This window comes from Balaenoptera acutorostrata, chromosome 17 (genome assembly GCF_949987535.1).
Source record: "Balaenoptera acutorostrata chromosome 17, mBalAcu1.1, whole genome shotgun sequence".
NCBI lineage: Eukaryota > Metazoa > Chordata > Mammalia > Artiodactyla > Balaenopteridae > Balaenoptera > Balaenoptera acutorostrata.
Window position 1 is genome coordinate 63,788,667 of NC_080080.1, and position 26,485 is coordinate 63,815,151.

A 26,485-nucleotide genomic window follows, 5' to 3' on the forward strand; every position below is an offset into this window, starting at 1 on the left:
TCTCTTTCAGATTTTTCATCATTAGTGTATAGGAATGCAAGAGATTTCTGTGCATTAATTCTGTATCCTGCAACTTTACCAAATTCATTTATTTGCTCCAGTAGTTTTCTGGTGGCATCTTTAGGACTCTCTACATATAGTATCATGTCGTCTGCAAACAGTGACAGTTTCACTTCTTCTTTTCCAATTTGTATTCCTGTTATTTCTTTTTCTTCTCTGATTGCCGTGGCTAGGACTTCCAAAACTATGTTGAATAATAGTGGTGAGAGTGGACATCCTTGTCTTGTTCCTGATCTTAGAGGAAATGCTTTCAGTTTTTCACCATTGAGAATGATGTTTGTTGTGGGTTTGTCGTATATGGTCTTTATTATGTTGAAGTAGGTTCCCTCTATGCCCACTTTCTGGAGAGTTTTTGTCATAAATGGGTGTTGAATTTTGTCAAAAGCTTTTTCTGCATCTATTGAGATGATCATATGGTTTTTCTGCTTCAATTTGTTAATATGGTGTATCACATTGATTAATTTGCATATATTGAAGAATCCTTGCATCTCTGGGATAAATTCCACTTGATCATGGTGTATGATCCTTTTAATGGGCTGTTGGATTCTGTTTGCTAGTATTTTGTTGAGGAATTTTGCATCTATAATTATGAGTGATATTGGTCTGTAATTTTTTTTTTTTTTGTAATATCTTTGTCTGGTTTTGGTATCAGGGTGATGGTGGCCTCATAGAATGAGTTTGGGAGTTTTTCTTCCTCTTAATTTTTTGGAAGAGTTTGAGAAGGATGGGTGTTAGCTCTTCTCTAAATGTTTGATAGAATTCACTTGTGAAGCCATCTGGTCCTGGACTTTTGTTTGTTGGAAGATTTTTAATCACAGTTTCAATTTCATTACTTGTGTTTGGTCTGTTCATATTTTCTGTTTCTTCCTGGTTCAGTTTTGGAAGGTTATACCTTTCTAAGAATTTGTCCAATTCTTCCAGGTTGTCCATTTTATTGGTATAGAGTTGCTTGTAGTAGTCTCTTAGGATGCTTTGTATTTCTGCAGTGTCTGTTGTAACTTCTCCTTTTTCATTTCTTATTTTATTGATTTGAGTCCTCTCACTGTTTTTCTTGATGAGTCTGCCTAATGGTTTATCAATTTTGTTGATCTTCTGAAAGAACCAGCTTTTAGTTTTATTGATCTTTGCTAGTGTTTTTTTTGTTTCTATTTCATTTATTTCTGCTCTGATCTTGATGATTGTTTTCCTTCTACCAACTTTGGGTTTTGTTTATTCTTCTTTCTCTAGTTCCTTTGGGTGTAAGATTAGATTGTTTATTTGAGATTTTTCATGTTTCTTGAGGTAGGCTTGTATAGCTATAAACTTCCCTCTTAGAACTGCTTTTGCCATATCCCGTAGGTTTTGGATCATCGTGTTTTCATTGTCATTTGTCTCTAGGTATTTTTTGATTTCCTCTTTGATTTCTTCAGTGATCTCTTGGTTATTTAGTAACGTATTGTTTAGCTTCATGTGTTTGTGTTTTTTACGGGTTTTTTTTCCCTGTAATTGATTTCTAATCTCATAGCATTGTGGGCAGAAAAGATGCTCAATATGATTTCAATTTTTTTAAATTTACTGAGGCTTGATTTGTGACCCAGGATATGCTGTATCCTGGAGAATGTTCCGTGCACACTTGAGAAGAAAGTATTATCTGCTGTTTTTGAATGGAATGTCCTATAAATATCAATTAAATCTATCTGGTCTATTGTGTGATTTTAAGCTTGTTTCCTTATTAATTTTCTTTTTGGATGATCTGTCCATTGGTGTAAATGAGGTGTTAAAATCCCCCAGTATTACTGTGTTACTGTCGATTTCCTCTTTTAGAGCTGTTAGCAGTTGCCTTATGTATTGAGGTGCTCCTATGTTGGGTGCATATATATTTATAATTGTTATATCTTCTTCTTGGATTGTACCCTGGATCATTATGTAGTGTCCTTCCTTGTCTCCTGTAACATTCTTTATTTTAAAGTCTATTTTATCTGTTATGAATATTGCTACTCCAGCTTTCTTTTGATTTCCATTTGCGTGGAATATCATTTTCCATCCCCTCACTTGCAGTCTGAATGTGTCCCTAGGTCTGAAGTGGGTCTCTTCTACACAGCATATATATGGGTCTTGTTTTTGTATCCATTCAGCAAGCCTGTGTGTTTTGGTTGGAGCATTTAATCCATTCACGTTTAAGGTAATTATCAATATGTATGTTCTTATTGCCATTTTCTTAATTGTTTTGTGTTTTTGTTTTTGTAGGTCCTTTTCTTCTCTTGTGTTTCTCCCCTTAGAGAAGTTCCTTTAGCATTTGTTGTAGAGCTGGTTTGGTGGTACTGAATTCTCTTAGCTTTTGCTTGTCTGTAAAGCTTTTGATTTCTCCATCATATCTGAATGAGATCCTTGCTGGGTAAAGTAATCTTGGTTATAGGTTCTTCCCTTTCAACACTTTAAGTATATCATGCCACTCCCTTCTGGCTTGTAGAGCTTCTGCTGAGAAATCAGCTGTTAACCTTATTGGAGTTCCCTTTTATGTTATTTGTCATTTTTCCCTTGTTACTTTCAATAATTTTTCTTTGTCTTTAATTTTTGCCAATTCAATTACTATGTGTCTCGGCATGTTTCTCCTTGGGTTTATCCTGTATGGGACTCGCTGTGCTTCCTGGACTTGGGTGGCTATTTCCTTTCCCATGTTAGGGAATTTTTCAACTATAATCCTTCAGATATTTTCTCGGGTCCTTTCTCTCTCTTTTCTCTTTCTGGAACCCTTATAACATGAATGTTGTTGCATTTAATGTTGTCCCAGAGGTCTCTTAGGCTGTCTTCATTTCTTTTCATTCTTTTTTCTTTATTCTGTTCCACAGCAGTGAATTCCACCATTGTGTCTTCCAGGTCACTTATCCGTTCTTCTGCCTCAGTTATTCTGCTTTGATTCCTTCTAGTGTATTTTTCATTTCAGTTACTGTATGTTCATCTCTGTTTGTTTGTTCTTTAATTCTTCTAGATCTTTGTTAAATATTTCTTGCATCTTCTTGATCTTTGCCTCCATTCTTTTTCCGAGGTCCTGGATCATCTTCACTATCATTATTCTGAATTCTGTTTCTGGAAGATTGCCTATCTCCATTTCATTTATTTGTTTTTCTGGGGTTTTATCTTGTTCCTTCATCTGGTACATAGCCCTGTGCCTTTTCATTTTGTCTCTTTCTGTGAATGTGGTTTTTGTTCCACAGGCTGCAGGATTGTAGTTCTTCTTGCTTCTGCTGTCTGCCCTCTGGTGGATGAGGCTATCTAAGAGGCTTGTGCAAGTTTCCTGATGGGAGGGACTGGTGGTGGGTAGAGCTGGCTGTTGGTCTGGTTGGCAGAGCTCAGTAAAACTTTAATCTGCTTGTCTGCTGATGGGTGGGGCTGGTTTCCCTCCCTGTTGGTTGTTTGGCCTGAGGCGACCCAACACTGGAGCCTACCAGGGCTCTTTGTTGAGGCTAATGGCAGACTTTGGGAGGGCTCATGCCAGGGAGTACTTCCCAGAACTTCTGCTGCCAGTGTCCTTGTCTTCATGGTGAGGCACAGCCACCCCCTGCCTCTACAGGCGACCCTCCAACACTAGCAGGTAGGTCTAGTTCACTCTTTTATGGGGTCACGGCTCCTTTCCCTGGGTCCTGATGAACACACTACTTTGTGTGTGCCCTCCAAGAGTGGAGTCTCTGTTTCCCCCAGTCCTGTTGAAGTCCTGCAATCAAATTGCGTTAGTCTTCAAAGTCTGATTCTCCAGGAAGTCCTCCTCCCATTGCCTGACCCCCAGGTTCGGAAGCCTGACATGTTTTTCAGAACCTTCACTCCAGTGGGTGAACTTCTGTGGTATAAGTGTTCTCCAGTTTGTGAGTCACCCACCCAGCAGTTATCTGCATCTACAATTGTTAAAACTCTTGAGGAATTGATTTCTTTATCACTACATAGTGACCTTGTAAGTCTCTTATGACTGCTTTTATCTGAACGTCTATTTTATCTGACGTAAGTATAATCACTCCTGCTCTCTTTTGGTTAACATTTACATAGAATATCTTTTCCAGCCCTTCACTTTTAGCCTATGTGTGTCCTTAAATCTAAAATGAGTCTCTTGTAGGTGGCATATTGTTAGATCCTGTTTTTTAATTCATTCAGCCACTATGTATTTTAATTATTGAATTTAGTCCATTTATGTTTAAAGTAATTAATGATAGCTAAGGACTTGCAATTGTCATTTTTTAAATTGTTTTCTAACTGGCTTCTAAATTCCTTTGTTACTTTCTTCTTCTCTTGCAGTCTTCCTTTGTGGGTTCCTTTATGTTTCCCTCTGTGATATGCTTTAATACCTTTCTCTGTATTTACTGTAAGTTTTCTTTGTGGTTTCCAGGAAGCTACATAAAACATCTTAAAGTTATAATGGCTTATTTTAAGATGACAGGAACTTATCTTCAGTTGCATGCAAAAACTACACTTTTACTTCTCCTCCTTCCACATTTTATGCTACTTTACATCATTTCATATTGTGCGTCAATTAACAAATTATTGTAGCTATTGTTATTTTTAATATCATGGTGTTTTAACTTTTATACTAGAGATAAAAGCAATTCACACACCACCATTACAGTATTAGGGTGTTCTGAACTTGGCTATATATTTAATTTTACCAGTGGGTTTTATACTTTTATATGTTTTTATGTTATTACTTTGCCTCCTTTCATTTTAACTTGAAGTATTCTCTTTAGTATTTCTTGTAAGGCTTGACTAGTGGTAATAGATTACCTTAGATTTTATTTGTCTGGGAATGATTTTATCTCTTCTTAATTTCCCAAGGACAGATTTGCCAGATATATTCTTGATTAGCAATTTTTTCTTTCAGTACTTTGAATATATTATCCCATTCCCTCATGGCCTCTCAAGTTCCTGCATAAAATTTGCTGATAGACTTATAGCAGTTTTCTTCCATATGATGAGTTGTTTTTCTCTTGCTGCTTTCATAATTCTCTCTTTTTGCCTTTGACTTTTAATATTTTGATTATAATGCATCTCTGCATATTCTTCTTTGAATTGATCTTACTTGGGGTTCTTTGATATTCCTGTACCTGAATATCCATATTTCTCACAGGATTTGGGAATTTTTTAGCTAGTATTTCTTAAAATAAGCTTTCTTCCTCTTTCTGTCTCCTTCTGGAATCCTATAATGTAAGTATTCATGCACTTTATGCTGTCCCATAATCACATAGACTTTCTTTACACTTTATTCTTTTAATTTTATTCCTCTAACTGGCTATTTTCAAATGATCTATTCTTCAAGTTTTCTGATTCTCTCTTCTGCAGGATCAAGTCTTTTGTTGAAGCCATGTTAAATTTTTCAGTTTTGTCAATGTGTTCTTCAGCTCTAGTATTTCTGTTTTGTTCTTTTCATATTTTTTACTTATTAACTGATTTTGTTCGTGCATTGTTTTCCTTATTTCATTTAGTTATATGTGTTCTCTTACATTTCATTGAGTTTCTTTAAGATGACTGTTTTGAAGTCTTTCTGAGGCAAGTCATAGACTTCCATTTCCTTGGGTTCAGTTACTCAAGCTTTATCGGTTCCCTCTGGGGTATCATGTTTGCTTAATTTTTCATGATCCGTGCAGCCTTGCACTGGTGTCTGTGCACATGAAGGAGCAAACTCCTCTTCCAGTATTTTCATTATGGTTTTGGCAGATAAGGACCTCCTGTCAGCTCTCCAGACTGATGCAGTTACCTCCAAAATTGCAGTCATGCTGAGTTGGAGCCAATTTCAAGGCTATCTCTTGGTCTGCAGTGGGGTACACAGTTGACAGACTTCTTACCAAGGGTTTGGTTGGGTGTGGATCCTTTCTTGTCCCTCAGTAGATGGGACTGCCTCCAATACCTTGTTAAGTAGGGTGGCACTGGGACAAAGGTCTGCTTCAGGATCCACACTTCAGTCTTCACATGTTCTATTACCAAGTACACAGGTGGATATAGCTACCACCATGTCTCTGTGAATGCTTTTGCTGGATTGTTGGATGGGTCCCTGGCTGAGGAGGACCGGCACTGGACAGTGGCTGAGATGAGCTGGAACCAATCCCCAGAGATGTTTTAGGTTCCATAGCCCAGATTGAGGTCTGCAGACCTGGCTCTTGAGACATTAATGGGCGTGTCTCCCACTACATCCCTCGGCCTTTGACTGCACCAGGGTATCACAATCTCCTATCTGGATCCCAAAGTTTACATCAAAGCACTTTGTGAATGAATGTAAAATTATGGTTGTTCAGAGAGGATATGAGAGGGGGATATCTTATTTGATCATCTTGCTGATGCCAGTTCCGTAAGTGGTATTATAAAGTAGATAAATGCATGCAGATATCATGATGTTGCTTCCTGAAAGATCATGTCCTACACCCACTCATAATGGCAGAAGTGTAGGTTTGACTATATTGAACCAGATAAGTCTTCAGTGGAACTTAATCCCAAGATTAAGCACTGTGTAAATATTACACTAGTTGCCAAACCTACTTGAAAATAATACGACTCAAAAAAATTTTGAAGATGAAAATATATTAAGAGATTACTTTCTAAGAGTTCCAGATTATTTTTGACAGAATATTAGGAACAAGACAGGTTATGAACTGTCAAATACTATGTATCAGCAACAGATTTCTCCTGCCTATGGCTCAGCTATGACTTTGTGCACAGATGATGATATCCAAACTTCTGCCTTGTTTTCTATGCCTAAGTAAATATCATAATGATAACACTGGTAATCTGGGCCCTTTAATTCTGGAAATTGACCATTCTTGTCAATCCCTGCCTCCTCTCCAAGCTGAAGTTGCTTACCTGAACACTAATTCCAAGTAATATTAGTTCCTGATGTCTCCAATACCATAACCTTCCTACCTTTTAGGAAACTTAAATGTGAAAAGCAAGTATGTCTTCACAAGTACTACAATATATGGTAAAATGTCAGTCAAGCTTATTACAGCTTACTAAAATGATTTACACATTTGTCTCCCCCATTAGACTTTTAGATACTTAAAGAAAGGAACTGTCTACTAATAATTTTTGGTTCCCTCCCCACTTCTTAAAAGAGGCATGGCACATCCAATGTGCTCTGACTGCTTGACGAATAAATAAATGAGTGGCTGCATTAACCAGCTTATAAATACATAAATCATTCATGAGTTTACAGAGCATCATATCTCTATTATGTTTTTTATCCTTCAAGCAGCCAAAGGCTCGTACTCACATCTCCATGTGATTTCTTTATGATCTTGTATATTTCTAATAGGCCTATCAGGACTATCAACAATAAAAGCCTGAAATAAAGTTACTCTCATTAGTAAGTAGAACTCCAATGGGCAGTACATGTGCAAAAAGATATCTAAGAAGATACAATAGAATTAGCATACTCTGGACCCAGGAAACACCATGGCAATGAAATGCAAATTATGAAAATTACTTGGCAATGTAGAAACCAACCCCTTCTGTCACTTAGCAAGATGAAGTAGCATTCTGAGTAGGAGACTTAGTAAAAGATGGGACTAAGGCAGAACAACAACAGCAGCAAGAGTAAAAACAACAAAAGTAGCTTGTGTGTTCCTGGGACCAGAGCATTCAATCTTTCTAATTTGTGCCTGACAAGTCAGAATGCCTAAGTAATACCACTAGGGTTATCACAATGAATAGTAACATACATATGGCCCTGGAAGAAGAAATATCAAAGTTGAACCCTAAAGGTCAGATTGTACAGATTAATGTTGGTAAAAGCTGAGAGCCAGGTAACAGACACAGAGAGCTGGAGAGTAATTGGCTGCATCATAAAACAGAGACTACTGTGGAAAAGGGTGAGACAGGGGTCTGATTATCAAGAATTCTGTATGCAACGATAAGAAGTTTGACTTCAGAGAAGAGCCATGAGGAATATTTCTTCCAGTTCCCATCATAATTATCTCACCCAAGGGAATGAGGAGAGGAGAGCACATGACAACCTAAACATTCAGAATTTCATACAGAATATTGGTGAAGGAAAACACTAAAGTCCTATCAAATATATACCCATTTAGATGTGTATGTTTTGCTTTAAAATTGTAGTAAATTAGAGATAATTTTGAGACTGGATAAATAAAAGCTTTGATTTCCAGAATTAATATAACTTTGTCTCCCTAAGCAAGTTTTTTTATTTCTAGGTAAATATCAGTCCCCAGTTTTTCAGACAGGGCTTTAGGGATACACGAGCCAGTAAGAGGTATGCCACTGCTTCTTCTGTAACAACCTTGGGGAGAGGCACACAGGCATAGCAGTCCCTCCCCTGAAAGAAACTGCAGGGGACAGTACAGGAGCATAAGAACCAACCACAAACCCAGGCCCTGGTGGTCACTGCAACCTATCCTACTGGTGACATCCTGAGACCAAACCTGCTCCTCTAGATCTCCCAGGAAGAGTCTTGGGAGGAACCTGTGCATCCATACCATGATGCAGAAGAAGCCATAGTCTTCTCAAGATGAGATAGTCCTAGACCAGAAGCATAGTCTGCTATGGATCCATGCATAGGAAAATAGTCTCATAGTGAAGCTGTAACACCTAATGTATAGGGTTCTCATCCTCTTAAGTTTCTCTTGTTGAATGTGCTCAGTATACGCCTACAGAGAATAAGGTGGTTTTGAAACTCTGTTTCTACCTGTCCAAATTCTTTCCACCAATTCACAGGGGTCATTTACACCAACAGCTGTTGAAGTATCTTTAACAGGAAAATATGCAATTAGGTAATTAGATTATGATACATTAAATCTTCTATGTAAGACAAGGTATAAAGACTTTAGATATTTAAAAGTCAAAAGAAGAAGTATAAACTTCTCTAATTTGTGTCAGAAAAATAAGGACAAATTGTTAACTCTCAAAATAAAACTTTAAGAAAAAAAAAGAAGGAACTGACTACAGATGGTCCCCGACTTATGATGATTTGATTTACGATTTTTTGACCTTTCAGTGGTACAAAAGCAATACACGTTCAGTAGAAACCATACTTAATATTTTCAATTTTGATCTTTTCTTAGGCTAGCAACATGCCCTATGACTCTTTCATAAAGATGGGCAGTGGCAACAGAGCCACAGGTCCCAGTCAACCACGCAATCATGAGAGTAAACAACCAATACAGTTACAACCATTCTGTACCCATACAACCATTCTGGTTTTCACTTCAATGTAATATTCAATAAATTCCTTGAGAAATTTAATACTTTATTATAAAATAAGCTTAGTGTTACATGATTTTGCCCAAGTGTAGGCTAATGTAAGTGTTCTGAGCACATTTAAGGCTAGGCTAAACTATGATGTTTGGTAAATTAGGTGTTTTAAATGTATTTTTGATTTGTGATATTTTCAACTTGCAATGTGTTTATCAGGACATAACCCATCATAAGTCAAGGAAGATCTGTACTCAAATATATCAAATACTGTTTTCCCTCTATTCTTCTACCAAAACCACTGTTGCTATAACCAGTAATGTTCTCCCAGGATTTCTTTTGGGAAACAAAGGGGCAGGTGCGTATTTGATTTCCCTCCTACTCCACAGATGACCAAATGAAGAGGACAGGCTGAAATCTGTGACTAACTAGCCCACCGGGAACCAAAGGCCTGTATTTATTTTGAGAATGCCCTGACAGGGGCAGGCATCGGCTGTGAGCAGTGTACATTTTATGATCATTGTACTATCTGCAAATTACCCTAGTATGAAAGGTTCTTTTTCATTACCCATCACAAGGGAGAAAAATCTGATCCTCCCTGAAATCCTGGATCTGCGGGAAAATGGAGGAGTATATTTTGCTTTAGGTACACTTGGTTACTTTTATTTTTTTTCTTTTTATAATTTAATTTTTATCTTATATTGGGGTATAGTTGATTTATAATGTGTTAGTTTCAGGTGTACAGCAAAGTTGTTCAATTATACGTACACATACATCCATTCTTTTTCAGATTCTTTTCCCATATAGGTTATTACAGAATACTGAGTAGAGTTCCCTGTGTAATACAGTAGGTCCTTGTTGATTATCTATTTTACATATAGTAGTATGTGTATGTTAATCCCAACCTCCTAATTTATCCCTCCCCCACTCCCCCAACTTTCCCTTTTGGTAACCACAAGTTTGTTTTCAAAGTCTGTGAGTCTGGTTACTTTTATTTTTTTTAATTGGAGTATAGTTGCTTTACAATGTTGTGTTAGTTTCTACTGTACAGCAAAGTGAATCAGCTATATGTATACATACATCCCGTATTTTTGGATTTCCTTCCCATTTAGGTCACCGCAGAGCACTGAGTAGAGTTCCCTGTGCTAGACAGTAGGTTCTCATTAGTTATCTATTTTATACATAGTATCAGTAGTGTATATATGTCAATCCCCATCTCCCAATTTATCCCATCCCCCCTTCCCCCTTTATATCCATAAGTTTGTTCTCTACATCTGTGTCTCTATTTCTGCTTTGCAAATAAAATCAATACCATTTTCTTAGATCCCACATATATGCGTTAGTATATGATATTTGTTTTTCTCTTTCTGACTTACTTGACTCTGTATGACAGTCTCAAGGTCCCTCCATGTCTCTAAAAATGACCCAATTTCGTTTCTTTTAATGGCTGAGTAATATTCCATTGTATATATGTACAACATCTTCTTTCTCCAATCCTCTGTTGATGGACATTTAGGTTGCTTCCATATCCTGGTTATTGTGAATAGTGCTGCAGTGAACATTGGGGTACATGTGTCTTTTTGAATTATGGTTTTCTCTGGGTATATGCCCAGTAGTGGGTTTGCTGGGTCATATGGTAGTTCTACTTTTAGTTTTTTAAGGAACCTCCATACTGCTCTCCATAGTGGTTGTATCAATTTACATTCCCACCAACAGTGCAGGAGGGTTCCCTTTTCTCCACATTCTCTCCAGCATTTATTGTTTGTAGATTTTTTGATGATGGCAATTCTAACTGGTATGAGGTAATATCTCATTGTAGTTTTGATTTGCATTTCTCTAATAATTAGTAATTGAGAATCTTTTCATGTGCCTCTCAGCCATCTGTATGTCTTCTTTGGAGAAATGTCTATTTAGGTCTTCTGCCCATTTTTGGATTGGGTTGTTTGTTTTTTTTTTTTTGATATTGAGCTGCATGAGCTGTTTATATATTTTGGAGACTAATCCTTTGTCAGTTGCTTCATTTGCAAGTATTTTCTCCCATTCTGAGGATTGTCTTTTTGTATTGTTTATGGTTTCCTTTGTTGTGCAAAAGCTTTTAAGTTTCTTTAGGTCCCATTTCTTTATTTTTGTTTTTATTCTCATTACTCTAAGAGGTGGGTCAAAAAAGATCTTACTGCAATTTATGTCAAAGAGTGTTCTGCCTGTGTTTTCCTCTAAGTTTTATAGTGCCTGGTCTTACATTTAGGTCTTTAATCCATTTTGAGTTTATTTTTGTGTATGGTGTTAGGGAGTGTTCTAATTTCATTCTTTAACATATAGCTGTCCAGTTTTCCCAGCACCACTTATTGACGAGGCTGTCTTTTCTCCATTGTATATGCTTGCCTGCTTTGTCATAGATTAGGTGACCATAGGTGCGTGGGTTTATCTCTGGGCTTTCTACCCTGCTCCATTGACCTATATTTCTGTTTTTGTGCCAGTACCATACTGTCTTGATAACTGTAGCTTTGTAGTATAGTCTGAACTCAGGGAGCCTGATTCCTCCAGCTCCATTTTTCTTTCTCAAGATTGCTTTGGCTATTCATGGTCTTTTGCATTTCCATACGAATTGTAAAAATTTTCGTTCTAGTTCTGTAAAAAATGCCACTGGTAATTTTATACAGATTGCATTGAATCTGTAGATTGCTTTGGGTAGTATAGTCATTTTCACAATATTCTTCCAGTCCAAGAACATGGTATATCCCTCTATCTGTTTGTGTCATCTTTGATTTCCTTCATCAATGTCTTATAGTTTTCTGCATACAGGTCTTTTTCCTCCTTAGGTAGGTTTATTCCTAGGTATTTTATTCTTTCTGTTGCAGTGGTGAGTGAGATTGTTTCCTTAATTTCTCTTTCTGCTCTTTCATTGTTAGTGTATAGGAATGCAAGAGATTTCTGTGCATTAATTTTGTATCCTGCAAATTCACTAAATTCATTGATTAGCTCTAGTAGTTTTCTGGTGGCATCTTTAGGGTTTCCTATGTACAGTATTATCTTCAAACACAGACAGTTTTGCTCTTCTTTGCCAATCGGATTCCTTTTATCTTTTTCTTCTCTTGTTGCCATGGCTAGGACTTCCATAACTATGTTGAATAATAGTGGTGAGAGGGGGCACCCTTGTCTTGTTCCTGATCTTAGAGGAAATGCTTTCAGTTCTTCAGCACTGAGAATAATGCTTGCTGAGTGTTTGTCATATATGGCCTTTATTATGTTGAGGTAGGTTTCCTCTATGCCTACTTTCTGGAGAGTTTTTATCATAAATGGGTGTTAAATTTTGTCCAAAGCTTTTTCTGCATCTATTGAGATTATCATATGGTTTTTACACTTCAGTTTGTTAATATGGTGTATCACATTGATTAATTTGCATATACTGAAGAATCCTTGCATCCCTGGGATAAATCCCACTTGATCATGGTGTATGATCCTTTTAATGTGTTGTTAGATTCAGTTTGCTAGTATTTTGTTGAGGATTTTTGTGTCTATATTCATCAGTGATATTGGCCTGTAATTTTCTTTTTTTGTGATATCTTTGTTTGGTTTTGGTATCAGGGTGATGGTGACCTCATAGAATGAGTTTGGGAGTGTTCCTCCCTCTGCAATTTTTTGGAAGAGTTTGAGAAGACTCGGTGTTAGCTCTTCTCTAAATGTTTGATAGAATTCTCCTGTGAAGCCATCTTGTCCTGGAATTTGTATGTTGGAAGATTTTTAATCACAGTTTCAATTTTATTCCTTGTGTTTGGTCTGTTCATATTTCCTATTTCTTCCTGGTTTAGTCCTGGAAGGTTGTACCTTTCTAGGAATTTGTTCATTTCTTCCAGGTTGTCCATTTTATTGGCATATAGTTGCTCATAGTAGTCTCTTATGATCTTTAGTATTTCTGCAGTGTGAGTTCTAACTTCTCCTTTTTCATTTTGAATTTTATTGACTTGAGTCCTCTCCCTTTTTTTCTTGATGAGTCTGGTTAAAAGTTTATCAGTTTTGTTTATCTTCTCTGCTATTGTTTTCTCCGTTTCTATTTCATTTATTTCCACTCTGATCTTTATGATTTCTTTCCTTCTACTAACTTTGGGTTTTGTTTGTTCTTCTTTCTCTAGTTGCTTTAGGTGTAAGGTTAGGTTGTTTATTTGAGATTTTTCTTGTTTCTTGAAGTACGATTGTATTGCTATAAACTTCCCTCTTAGAATTGCTTTTGCTGCATCCCATAGGTTTTGGGTTGTAGTGTTTTCATTGCCATTTGTCTCTAGGTATTTTTTGGTTTCCTCTTTGATTGCTTCAGTGATATCTTGGTTATTTAGTAACATATTGTTTAGCTTCCATGTGTTTGTGGTTTTTACGTTTTTTTCCTGTAATTGATTTCTAATCTCATAGCATTGTGGTCAGAAAAGATGCTTGATGTGATTTCAATTTTCTTAAATTTACTGAGGTTTGATTTGTGAACCAAGGTGTGATCTCTGCTGGAGAATGTTCCATGTGTACTTGAGAATAAAGTGTTTTCTGCTGCTTTCAGAAGGAATGTCCTATAAATATCAATTAACTCTATCTGGTCTGTTGTGTCATTTAGGGCTTGTGTTACCTTATTAGTTTTCTGTCTGATGATCTGTCCATTGGCATAAGTGGAGGGTTAAAGTCTCCCACTATTATTGTGTTACTGTTGATTTCCCCTTTTATGGCTATTAGCTTTTTCCTTATGTATTGAGGTGCTCCTATGTTGGGTGCATGAATATTTACTATTGTTATATCTTCTTCTTGGATTGATCCCTTGATCATTATGTAGTGTCCTTCCTTGTCTCTTGTAATAGTCTTTATTTTAAAGTCTATTTTGTCTGATATGAGTATTGCTACTCCAGCTTTCTTTTCATTTCCATTTGCATGGAATACCTTTTTCCATCCCCTTACTTTCAGTCTGTATGTGTCCATAAATCTGAAGTGGGTCTCTTGTAGGCAGTAAATATACAGGTATTATTTTTGTATCTATTCAGCCAGTTTGTGTCATTTGGTTGCAGCATTTAATCCATTTACATTTAAGGTAATTATCAATATGTATGTTCCTATTACCATTTTCATAATTGTTTTGCATTTGGTTTTGTAGGTCTTTTCCTTTTCTTGTGTTTCCCACCTAGAGAAGTTCCTTTAGCATTTTTTGTAAAGCTGTTTTGGCAGTCCTAGATTCTCTTAGCTTTTGCTTGTCTGTAAAGCTTTTGATTTCTCCATTGAATCTGAATGAGATCCTTGCTGGGTAGAGTAATCTTGGTTGTAAGTTTTTCCCTTTCATTCACTTTAAATATATCCTGCCACTCCCTTCTGGCCTGCAGAGTTTCTGCTGAAAAATCAGCTGATAACCTTATGGAGATTCCCTTGTATGTTATTTGTTGTTTTTCCCTTGTTGCTTTTAATATTTTTTCTTTGTGTTAAATTTTTGTTAGTTGATTAATATGTGTCTCAGTGTGTTTCTCCTTGGGTTTATCCTGTATGGGACTCTCTGTGCTTTCTGGACTTGATTGACTATTTTCTTTCCCATTTTAGGGAAGTTTTTGACTATATTCTCTTCAAATATTTTCTCAGACCCTTTCTCTTTCTCTTCTTCTTCCAAAACCCCTAAAATTCGAATGTTGGTACATTTAATGTTGTTCCAGAGGTCTCTGTGACTGTCCTCATTTCTTTTCATTCTTTTTTCTTTATTCTCCTCCATGGCAGTTATTTCCACCGTTCTATCTTTCCAGGTCACTTATCCATCCTTCTGACTCAGTTATTCTATGATTCCTTCTAATATATTTGCCATTTCAGTTATTGTGTTGTTCATCACTGTTTGTTCCTTCTTTAGTTCTTCTAGGTCCTTGTTAAACATTTCTTGTATTTTCTCGATCCATGCCTCCATTCTATTTCCAAGATTTTGGATCATCTTTATTATTATTATTCTGAATTCTTTTTCAGGTAGATTGCCTATTTTCTCTTCATTTATTTGGTCTTGTGGGTTTTTACCTTGCTCCTTTATCTGCAACATATTTCTCTGTCATCTCATTTTGTCTCACTTACTGTGTTTGAGGTCTCCTTTCTGCAGACTGCAGGGTCATTTTTCCTCTTGCTTCTGGTGTCTGCCCCCAGTGGGTGATGTTGGTCCAGTGACCTGTGTAGGCTTTCTGGTGGCAGGGACTGGTGCCTGTGTTCTGGTGGGTGGAGCTGGATCTTGTCCTTCTGATGGACAGGGCCTTGTCAGATGGTGTGTTTTGGGGTGTCTGTGAGCTTGCTATGACTTTAGGCAGCCTGTCTGCTGATGGGTGGGCTTGTGTTCTTGTCTTGCTTGTTGTTTGGCATGAGGTGTCCAGCATTGGAGCCTGTGGGCAGTTGGGTGAGGCCAGGTCTTGGATTCGAGATGGAGACCTCTGGGAGAATTCTTGCCAATTAATATTCCCTGAGGCTGGGAATTCTCTGGTGGTCCAGCATCCTGAACTCAGCACTCCCACCGCAGAGTCTCAGGCCCAATCCCCAACCGGGGAACCAAGACCCCGAAAGCTGCATGTCACAACAATAAAGGGGAAAAATGGGGGGGGGGGAAGAAAACAAATGAAAACAAACCCCAAGACAAATAACCAAGACAAAAACAAACAGCAATAACAACAATTAAAAAAAAAAGGAAACCTCAGACAAATGGCAAAAGCAAAATCAAACAAAGAAAAACACACACAAAAAGAAACAAAAACAAAGAAAACAAAAAACAAGAGAACAACCAGACAAACAAAAGAACCCAAAAACAAAATCAAACAATTAAAAACAAAACTAACAAAAACACAAAACAAAACACAAAACCAAAGCAGAATTCAAACTGAAGAATAAAGCAAAGAAAACAAAACAAACGAACAAAAACGATTAAAAAGGAAAGGAAAAAACACAGAACAACGAAAAAGCAAACTAAAAGTAGAAATATAAAAAAATAAATAATATAGCTTAAAACAAGAAAAAACCAAACAAAACCCCCCAAAAACTAAATAAAAATAAAATATAATAATAATTTAAAAAATAAACCAACAACAGAACAAATCAAAACATAATAAAAATAATAGTAATAATAATATTTTCCTGGGATCTCAGCTGTCAGTGTCCTTGCCCCCCACCGTGAGCCACAGACAAACTCTGTCTCCCCAGGAGGCCCTCCAATGCCTCTAGGTTGGTCTCTGGATCCACTGTGGACACTGGGGACAGCTCAGACTCTGACCTGACCCAACTCCCACATGTGTTGCCCCCAAAGTCTACAGCTGCCAGAGCTAGACCAGTTTCATTTGTGGGAACACTCATTGTCCATTCAGATATTCCATAGACACAGGTTCTACCAAGCTGACTGCAGGAATTTAATCTGTGGTTTGTGCAGCTGACAGAAATATCTTCGTTCCTCTTCCTTAGTCGCCCCACCCCTGGGGCTCAGCTGTGGCTTTAGCCCCATCTCTGTGTTTGGGTCACCTACAGGAGTCTGCCCCCAAGGCTGCCCTTGAGCATTCGGGTCTGCCCCAGTGAGGAGAGGGTGCAGAGATGGCATGGTTGCCTGGGTTGCAGGAGCCCCAGCAGTGACAGGAGCACGGGGGAGCCAGCAGCCATGGGTGCAAGAGATCCGGTCCTAGTGGGAGCCTATTCTAGTGCCTGGCAGCAGGTGCACAAGGGCCAGCCCTGGCACGGGCTTTTTCTAGTGCCCGGTGGCAGGCACACAAGGGCCAGCCCTAGCAGGGCCCTTTCCTAGTGCCTGGGTGGGCAGGGGCAATGCGTGAGGAGAGAGAGTCTAAAATGGTGGCTCCACGCTCTGCAGGTCATTCAACAGTGGTGACTTGCTTCCATGCCCGTCTGGGTTTCCTCCACAGGCATTCCCAGTTGCAGATTTCCTCCCTCCCATCCCCTCAGGCCGTCTCCCCACAGCCAACAGCAGTCCTCGCCCCAGGTTTGCTCTCTAATCCCCACGATCCAGCTCCCAGCCCCCATGCTCACCAGCAGACACACGTCCCAGTCAGGGGCATGCAGGGCCATGGCATGGACTGTCTGTGTAGTTCTCACTGTCCTGTCTGCCGCAGACCAGCCATTTCATCCTCTTCTGAAAGCCTCAGATGCTTCCCTTCTGTCCCAACCAATTTCCCCGTCAGTGAGGGGGTTTTCCCGGATGCAGGAACCTCACTTCTTCTTCAGCTTCCCCCAGGGGAGCAGGTCCCGTCCTGCTTCCTCTCCTCTTCTTTCTCCCTTTTGTCTTTCATCCTACCCAGTTATGCAGGGATATTTATTGTCCTTTCCGGTGTCCAAGGTCTTCTGCTAGTGTTCAGCCAGTATTTTGTGACAATTGTTCCATCCATAGATGTATTCTTGATGCATTTGTGGAGAGAGATGAACTCCATGTCCTCCTACTCCTCTGCCATCTTGAAAACCACCTACTTTTAAATATAAATGAAAGAATATGTCACTGTGTAACTGTATGAACTTGGGAAAATCACTGAATCTCTGAGCCTGTTTTCTCATCTTTATAATGAAGATAGCAAGATAATTCGTCTAAGGATCAAATGAGGTAGTGTATATAAAACACCTCACACAGTGGCTAACTTATAAGAGCCACCAAATGGTAATACCTCAACACTTTCCACTCTTCCTATTTGTCACTTGTTAGTGTAAGACAAAATAGAGCAGATTGCTAAGAAGATGCAGATACTATGATATGTTGTCTGTAGCTTATTGCCAAGAATTTTCAGCCAACATTTTTCTCCCTCCATTTCCAGATGGCTTGTTTCTGAAAGTAAGTTGCATGTTTTCCCTAGTTATCTATCCTTAGAAAATTCTTTATCATCAAAGGTTTGTAAGCTGAAGTACCCTTCTTTTTTTTGTTTTCCTAAGAAATATTTTTTATACGTCTGTCCTTTGTCTAAAGATTCCTTCCTCTTTTTTGAAGCAAAGGCTTGCCCAGGTTTCCTTAACCATTTCCTTGTGGCTCCTCCCCTTCTCTTTGTTTGGACAGAAAGATGGACATTTGCAGATGTCAGGACACCAACCATATCCTGACTTGTCCCTGCCCCCACCATCCAGAGCCAGCAGCAACCTACTGCTTGAGGGAGAAAAGAGGAACTTGATTTTCAGTCAATTAATTGTGTCAGATTTTCTCTCCTGGAAACAAAATCGGTAGGGAGGAGAGAGTTCTTGGGAGCTTATCTAGAGTGTCTCTTTTGAGCCAAACAGAAAAAATAACTGTTTTGATTTAACCAAAAAATTAATATGTTTATTATTACTATCAGATACAACCAGAACATTTCACCTGTTTATCATCCTGATAAACTGCCACTATAAATTCATTGTCCTAGCTTATCCTCCACTTCTTCATGTCTCTGAACAACTTTTTGCTCTGCCTATAATGAACTTTTCCCTCTTCTTCAGCTGGAGAAGTCCTAGTACATTTATTCATTCAATAAGCATTTATTCAGGGAAATGTCTGGCTGGATGTGTGGGTGTGCGATTCACCAGGACATAGAAGGTGGTGATGAGTTGCAGCTGAGAGTAGTAGACATTGCCTAGAGAGAAATGTCAGTTGTGAGAATGAGACCAAGGATGTTTCCTGGGAAACATCCATATTCAAGCTTCTTGAAAGAGAGATCAACATTTGATATCTCTATTATTCATCTCCGAGCACCTTTGTGGTTGACTGATGCTGATTGGGTGCATCAGCCAGACTGCCTCCTCCAGGCTAGGGCACCATCCCTGGATTCTGTGTGTGCTGACTGCTGAAAGCTCACAGCTGCTCCACTTCTCCAAAGAATTGCCCTCAGCCAACAGCAGTCACTTTGCTGTCTGGGGTTTAAACTGATACCCTCAAGGAGAGGCCCACATCCTGTGATGGACACTACACTGGGGAACAAAAGGCTGGCTGCCTTACTGTTTCATGTTTCCACACCTTCGTTTTTACTTTCTCATCCTCCTAGACCACCTTCACCAGTTCCTCACCCTAGGTATCACTTCTAAAGAAAACATTCCTGAAAACAAACTTACCCAGCCAGGCTAAGTACTCTCTGTTGTGTCCCTTGCCCTTCACTCCTTTCTTCTGTCATTTCACTATGTTGCAATTGTCTAATCATGGGTTTGTTTCTACACTAACCTGGATGTGCCTGGATGGTGGAAATGTCTGATTCACCTTGGAATTCCTAAATCAGGAATACTTCGTGAATCATATCATTTGTTTAATAAAAATTTGCTGATGGCACCAGCCCTGAGCCCCTCCCCACTCCAGACTCCCATAGCCAGCTGCCCTGGGACCCAGCCCTACACATCAGCAGGCCAGCAGCCACCACAAAATGCAGGGTCTGTCTATCAGCCGGGCTTGGGACCAGACCTGCCTACCATCATATTCACAGTAGTTGCCCCACTCCTCAGAGCAAGGGCGCATACAGTCTACATAGGGGCACCACTAGAGCATACAGCTCTAGTGACCAGAGGGGAGTGTGCTTCTAGGATGTTTCCTACATAATGCCACTTCTCCAAGATCAGGAAATGTAACTAATCTTCTGTTTAAAAAAAAAAAAAAAAAGCACAGAAAATTAGGCAAAATTGGGAGACACAGGAATATGTTCCAAATGAAGGGGCAAGGCAAAACCCCAAAAGAAGAACCAAGCAAAGTGGAGATATGCAATCTACCTGATAAAAGAGTTCAAGATAATGAAGAACAAACAAAACCCAAAGGGAGTCATAGGAAAGAAATAATAGAAACTAGAGTGGAAATAAATAAAATAGAGATTTAAAACACATAGAAAATATCAATAAAGCTAGAAGCTCATTCTTTGAAAATAAAAACAAAATTGATAAACCTTTAGCCAGACTCATCAAGAAAAAAAGAGAGAGCCCAAATCAATAAAATCAGAAATGAAACAGAACACTAAAGGGCACTACAAAAATACAAAGAATCATGAGATTACTCTGAACAGTTATGCACCAATAAAATTTACCCCTATGTTAATTGCAACATTATTTACAATAGCCAAGATATGTAAGCAATGTAAGTGCCCATCAGTAGATGAATGGATAAAAATGTGATAAATATATATATGTTTCTCAGCCATAAGAAAGGATCAAATCTTGCCATTTGCATCAATGTGGATGGAGCTAGAGGTTATTATGCTAAATGAAATAAATCAGAGAAAGACAAATACTTTATAATTTCACTTATGTGTGGAATTTAAAAGACAAAACAAATGAGCAAACATAAGAAAACAAACAGACTCGTGCAGGGAACAAACAGGTGGTTGCCAAAGGAGAAGGAGGTTGGGGGATGAGTGAAATAGTCAAGGGATATTAAAGAGGTACAAACTTGTAGTTACAAAATAAATGAGTCACAGGGATGGGATGTTCAGCATAGGGATATAATCAATAATATTGAAATAACTTTGTGTGGTGACAGATGGTAACTAAACTTATCATGGTGATCATTTTGTATTGTATAAAAATGTCATCACTATGTTTTGCACCTGAAACGAATATAATATGGTAAATCAATTATACATCAATTTTTAAAGTTTGTTGTGTCAAGGAATGAAGAAATAAGTGATTCTCTGCCAAAGTGCTGCTTATGTAAATATTTAATAGTTTACCTTGGCCTAAAAGACACAGAGTCTCTGTCATCAGATAAGGTACTTGCCAACATCTTTAATTTTTTTAATGTTTATGTTTAAATGAAAGAGCATGCTAGGGCTGTAAATTAATTTAATGAGAAAATGTATATGATAGCAATGGAGACACTGGCTGACATAAGAAGAACTCAGTGTCAGTTTAATAAATCAGTGAACTGGAGGTGATTCCCCATAAAAATCTTTCACAGATTTTTTTCAAATAAAACATCCATGAGACTATTGGAAAATCATGTAGCCCCTTCCTATATCATCAGCAAGATACCACTTTTTTTTCTTTCCTACCAACTCTCGGCTTCCTGTGCTACCATAGTCTACTCTATACTAAGTTAAGACAATTTTCAGATAGAAATCATCACCAAAGATCCCATCAGACTTATATTTATACAATATCACCCTCCTTGAATTGTGCCTTATAATATTTCTCTAACTATAACAGTAGTAAGTACCTTCTTTATCGGACTACTGAACTCCTAGAAAGCAAACTTCAATTCTCGTAGAGCTGATAGTCCTTAATCGTCACCCAAGACTCAAAGACATCTTCTAAGCAGTTTGGAGCCTGAATTGTGGAGATCCAGACCAATGAGAAGACTCCCACCACATGCCTCATTCTCTGCTTTGCTAATACCCAATATCTTTCACATTAGAGATCCACAAAACTAGAAACAACTAAATGTAGGCTTTCACTGACACAAGCAGTTTACAGAGCTAGGTTGACAGGAGGGACCCACTACCATTTCAACCTTTCGCGTCTACTAGATTTTGACAAAATATTTTTCAATTCTGACTTTCATCTGAGCCACATGAACATACCTTTATACTTTAATCTTGATTCAGAAAATACCATGTTTCTCTTCCCCTCGTTTCTCAAGGTAGTTATGTTTTATTGCTTTGGACCATCCAAGCCCTTAAACAGATGCTTAGTTTTAGCATTCATACAAAGGCCATTGTCAAAGAGTTCTTGGGTTCTCCATATGCCTTATTTCCTTTGGGTTTATGCATCTCTCTTCTCTTCTTTCTCCAATGCCCCAAGGCTAAATTTTTTGTAACAGATGTTCATTCTAATTTTTAACTGGTCTTTAATTCAAACGTGAGTTACTCTCTCTCTTCCCCTTGACTGTCAGCAATGAGAATAAGCAGAACAAGGCAATCTGAAGGTATTACTCTCCCTTTTACCAAGAGTCAAATAAATCCAGCACTAATGGAAAGGGAGGGAGCAGTCCTTATCACCATGTTGAAATTTAAGCCAGCTATCAACTCAACCTCTCAGCAAAGTTGCATGGCTATTAAGCTTGATAGATTTGAACTTCAAGGTTTTTCAAATCCTCAGACCCCTGATTGTAATCATGTTAACATGTAAACATCATTAAGAAAGTGGAGATTTAATAGCTTTACTGAGGATTTTAATTTAAAAACTGCTTATTCCATACTTTAATTACATTCAGATGACATGGTGGACTTCCAGTGTACTCAGGTATGTCTAAAACAAGAAACACAAAAATATACAGTTACATAGACACCCATAATGTTAAATGAATAACTGACACATTATTCAGGTAGTACAGAACAAATACACTTTTGCCTTTCCCTGTCATTACCTATCTCATGTAAAAGTGGAATATGGCTTTTTTTTCAAATCTATGATCTGAATTACCCAGATAATAGCTTCAATTTTCCTTATTTAAAATCTAGACCAAAAATAGGAAGTGTTACCTGAAATTTTCAAATAGACATTACATATGCTTTATTCCACTGGCATTTTTTTCAGGATGCTTCCATAACATCCAAATTATTTATATAATAATTCATTTTGGTGGAATTTTTATGAACCCATATTTTCAGTTATTCAACAACATTCATCAGCCACTGGTCAGGTTCTTTCTAAGTGCCAGTTCTAGAGATAGAATGATGAGCAAAAAGAAGAAATTTTCTTGTCCTCATGAAGCTTACAGTAGAGAGTGGGAGACAAATACTAAGTATATGATGACACCAATGAATGTATGCTTATCAACTGTGATGTTTCCTAAAGGAAATGCATATGCTTTCTTGAAAATATAAAACAGAGGAACTTGACTAAACCGTTGATTTTTCTAAGATGGCACTGGTTCTGAGCTCTAAAAGATGAATGAGCATTAAGAAGACTGTGAGTGGAGTGAGAGGCAAAAAGCGAACAGGCCATGGTCAAAGGCCTGACAGAGACCACTGTGGCTGCGGAGTAAAGAAAAAGAAGAGTTGACTGTTCTAAGCAGAAGCTAAAACATAAAGGCCTTAAAGCCATGTTAACATTTGTAAAAGATCAGGCTGGCTGCAATGTAGAAAATGTATTGGGTGGCAGGGCAGGTTTTGGAGCTGTCCAGGTGTGAAACAATGGTGACCTTGGCCTTATTAGCAAGATCTGAAAATACTGATGGCTCAAAAAATATGGACGGGGATGTGTCCAGATTGTGATAACACCTTTCCTATCATTGGTAGGCAGCAGTAGTATAAATAGTATATAGAAGGTAAAGAAAGTACCTTAGTGCTTAGAGCCCCGAGATTCAAACTTATATCATGGGACATTTGTAACAGACTTGACTCCAATTTTCCTTTCTATAACCCAAGGACATTCTCCACACTCTCAAAGAAACTGGTACAACTTTTCAGGCACCTTGCCTGGGAACCCTCTTATTTCCATCCACAGAAAAGGTATTACTGATTGGGAATGACCCAGTCTCTGTACTATAGCATGCTAGTGTGCCATGAATGAGTTACAGGTTGCTGCAAGGAAATGATCCAGTCAGCCCTTACGGGCCGAGCCAGGACCTAGGAGTGTAGGAACTAAGGGTAAAATCTTGTTGCTGCCAGCAGCCTCATCTGAACACCCTACAGGGGCACCCCACGAGGAGTGTCTCTAAAGGGGTGTCTGGTGATTCCTGCTAACAGCAAAGTGGAAGCAAAATCCAGCACTTGCTGCTTTGTGTTGAGGTTCTGATTGAACCAAGGAGGTGCTGTTGCACCTGGGCACCCATTTCAGCCGCCAGCTGCCCAGTGCTGCCATTGTGCACAAGGGGTCATGGAGCTGCTGGAGAAGTTCCTATTTCAGATGCCCAAGGAGTATGCATACAGCCCCAGAAGCATTAGTCTGGGGGCTGGGAGGAAGGAAGGAAGCCACTTTTGGCCTCCTGTAATAATGGTTATAGGAGGTGGACCCAAATATTTATTTTTGCATTTTGGCTAATTTAGCATTTAAAGGCATCCAAGGCTGATGCAGAGTGACTGCTTCTATAATGTCTGCATGAAAATTATAAATTCATCACTAATTTGAAATTGGATACAAAATCAATTTTGTATTAATACAAGAATCTTTAACATTGTACTCATCAATGGAAGAAAAAGAATTTATAATAGTATGTAAAATACAGCGTCAGTTTAAAATTTTTAAATGAGTTCAAGAAACAATTTTTATATATTAACTGCTTATGCAAACTGTTTCTCAATGATGGTATAATCATTGGAGAAATAGTCTCTCCATGTAATCGCTGGAGAGATAATCACTGAAACAGGAATTATATGTAACCTATCTAAAATAAAACAGAAAAACTCAATTTTCTCCAAAATTTGTGACATTTTATCAAAATCCAATAGTCATGTGTTCCTTAAAAATTTGTAATTTATTTTTATAATTATATGCCACCAGACACTGTATAGATGCCCTTAAATCTCTATCAGCTTACCTAAATGTACTCTATCATTTTTGTGCACTTCCAAAAGGTTGTTTAGATCCCATAATGGCAGATGGTAAATTAAAAAAAAAAAATTTTTTTTTACTCCTGGACCCATATAGTTTGAGAATACATGTGTTTGTGTTTTGCTACTTTCATCTGTGCCCACCCAATTTTCCTTGATCAGCTTCCATAGATCCCTGGCCCCTTAAGATCCAAAAAGAGAATTATATTTCCTTCTTCCTTCACATTTCTGATCAAATTATTTTAGTGACTGAGAAAAGTGTATGAAATCCCACTGGCAGCTATGATCAGAAAGAATAAGCCTCAAAGTATTTAAGTCAGGACTATATAACCCAAATGTAACCCAAATACCAAAGTTTCATGATCACTGAAAAGGAAATATTAAGGAAAAATGCTTTATAAATATGAGTCTAAAAACAGAAATATCAACAGATTAATCAGATGCATTTACAAACAATTTTGTGAGTGGATAAATAGTGGCTTCAATGTACAGTATTGGACTTTGTCAAGTATGCAAATTCCAGAAAATTCATCACTCTTGCAAAAGTTCAGGTAGAAAATAGTTGGAGATCTGGGTTTTTTTTAAAACATCTTTATTGGAGTATAATTGCTTTACAGTGTTGTGTTATTTTCTGCTGTATAACAAAGTGAATCAGCTATATGCATATGTATATCCCCATATCCCCTCCCACTTGCATCTCCCTTCCACCCTCCTTAACCCACCCCTCTAAGTGGTCGCAAAACACCAAGCTGATCTCCCTGTGCTATGTGGCTGCTTCCCACTAGCTATCTATTTTACATTTGGTAGTGTATATATATCCATGCCACTCTCTTACTTCATCCCAGCTTACACTTCCCCCTCCCTGTGTCCGCAAATCCCATTCTCTACGTCTCTGTCTTTATTCGTGTCCTGCCCCTAGGTTCATGAGAACCATTTTTTTTTTTTAGATTCTATATATATGTTAGCATACGGTATTTGTTTTTCTAATTCTGACTTACTCCACTCTGTGTGACAGACTCTAGGCCCAACCACCTCACTGCAAAAAACTCAATTTCATTTCTTTTTATGGCTAATATTCCATTGTATAAATGTGCCACATCTTCTTTATCTATTCATCTGTTGATGGACACTTAGGTTGCTTCCATGTCCTGGATATTATAAATAGTGCTGCAAAGCACTATTGTACCACATTGTGGTACATGACTCTTTTTGAATCACGGTTTTCTCAGGGCATATGTCCAGTAGTGGGATTGCTGGGTCACATGGTAGTTCTATTTTTAGTCTTTTAAGGAACCTCCATACTGTTCTCCATAGTGGCTATACCAATTTACATTCCCACCAACAGTGCAAGAGGGTTCCCTTTTCTCCACACCCTCTCCAGCACTTATTGTTTGTAGATTTTCTGATGATGGCCATTCTGACCGGTGTTAGGTGATACCTCATTGTAGTTTAGATTTGCATTTCTCTAATAATTAGTGATGTTGAGCATATTTTCAGGTGTTTGTTGGCACATGAAAAACATGAATATCTTCTTTGGAGAAATGTCTATTTAAGTCTTCTGCCCACTTTTGGATTGTATTGTTTGTTTTCTTGATATTGAGCTACATGAGCTGCTTGTATACTTTGGAGATTAATCCTTTGTCAGTTGCTTTGTTTACAAATATTTTCTCCCATTCTGAGGGATGTCTTTTCATCTTATTTATGGTTTCCTTTGCTGTGCAAAAGCTATTAAGTTTCATTAGGTCCCATATGTTTATTTTTGTTTTTATTCTCATTACTCTAGGAGGTGGCTCAAAAAGGATCTTGCTGTGATTTATGTCATAGCGTGTTCTGCCTATGTTTTCCTCTAAGAGTTTCATAGTGCCTGACCTTACATT